This window comes from Malurus melanocephalus, unplaced genomic scaffold (genome assembly GCF_030028575.1).
Source record: "Malurus melanocephalus ecotype Western Australia unplaced genomic scaffold, MMel_1.1 scaffold_4525, whole genome shotgun sequence".
Taxonomy (NCBI): domain Eukaryota; kingdom Metazoa; phylum Chordata; class Aves; order Passeriformes; family Maluridae; genus Malurus; species Malurus melanocephalus.
Window position 1 is genome coordinate 1 of NW_026627757.1, and position 1,170 is coordinate 1,170.

The 1,170-nt window shown below is 42.9% G+C and overlaps 1 long non-coding RNA gene across 1 annotated transcript in view; it reads right to left on the bottom strand.

Moving 5' to 3' along the window:
* Positions 1-717: 717 nt before the first annotated feature.
* The window catches only part of LOC130588349 (uncharacterized), a 1,599-nt gene continuing 1,146 nt past the window's right edge, over positions 718-1,170 (bottom strand). The window contains exon 2 of the long non-coding RNA XR_008966941.1: positions 718-814. This is a non-coding gene — a long non-coding RNA (uncharacterized LOC130588349). The remainder of the gene's footprint in view (positions 815-1,170) is intronic.

The following is a 1,170-nucleotide window of genomic DNA, read 5'->3' on the forward strand; positions in this document are numbered from 1 at the left end:
TCCCATCCCAGTCCATCCCAGTCCATCCCAGTCCATCCCAGTATCCCCAGTTTCCCATCCCAGTTCAGGCGCGTGATGAAATCGTCCGTGTGCTACGGGCGGAACTGAACCTCTAAAAAAAAAAATTAGGAAAAAAATCAGGACAAAAATGGGAAAAAAATCAGGACAAAAATGGGAAAAAAGCCAGCAAAAAATCAGGAAAAAGTTGGGAAAATTAGGTCAGAAATTATCAGGATTCTCTGTGATCTCAGGGTGTTCCAGGAATCATCACCAGATCCTAAAGAGAGTTCACCAAAATCCTACAAAAACCACAAAATCATCACCGGGATCCCATCCCAGTCCATCCCAGTCCATCCCAGTATCCCCAGTTTCCCATCCCAGTTCAGGCGCGTGATGGAATCGTCCGTGCGCTACGGGCGGAACTGAACCTCTGGAAAAAATTGGGAAAAAAATGGTGAAATTATGGAAAATCTGAAAAAAACGGGAAAAAAATCAGGAAGAAGTTGGGAAAAATCAGGAAAAAGTTGGGAAAAAAATCAGGAAAAAATCGGGAAAAAAATCAGGAAGAAAATGGGAAAAAAATCAGGAAAAATCAAGAAAAAGTTGGGAAAATTAGGTCAGAAATTATCAGGATTCACTGTGATCTCAGGGTGCTCCAGGAATCAACACTGGATCCCAAATAAGGTTGTTATCCTATAAAAACCCCAAAATCATCACCAGTTTCCCATCCCAGTCCATCCCAGTATCCCCAGTTTCCCATCCCAGTTCAGGCGGGTGATGGAATCGTCCGTGCGCTACGGGCGGAACTGAACCTCTGGGAGACAGAAAAAATGGGGAAAAGTTACAAAAAAATGGGAAAAAAATCAGGAAAAAAATGGGAAAAAATCAGGAAAAAAATGGGAAAAAAAATCAGGAAAAAACAGGAAAAAGTTGGGAAAATTAGGTCAGAAATTATCAGGATTCACTACGATCTCAGGGTGTTCCAGGAATCGTCAACAGATCCTAAAGAGGGTTCATCAAAATCCTACAAAAATCCCGGAATTTTCCCCATTATCCTATCCCAGTCCATCCCAGTATCCCCAGTTTCCCATCCCAGTCCATCCCAGTATCCCCAGTTTCCTCAATTTCCCATCCCAGTCCATCCCAGTCCATCCCAATCCATCCCAGTAT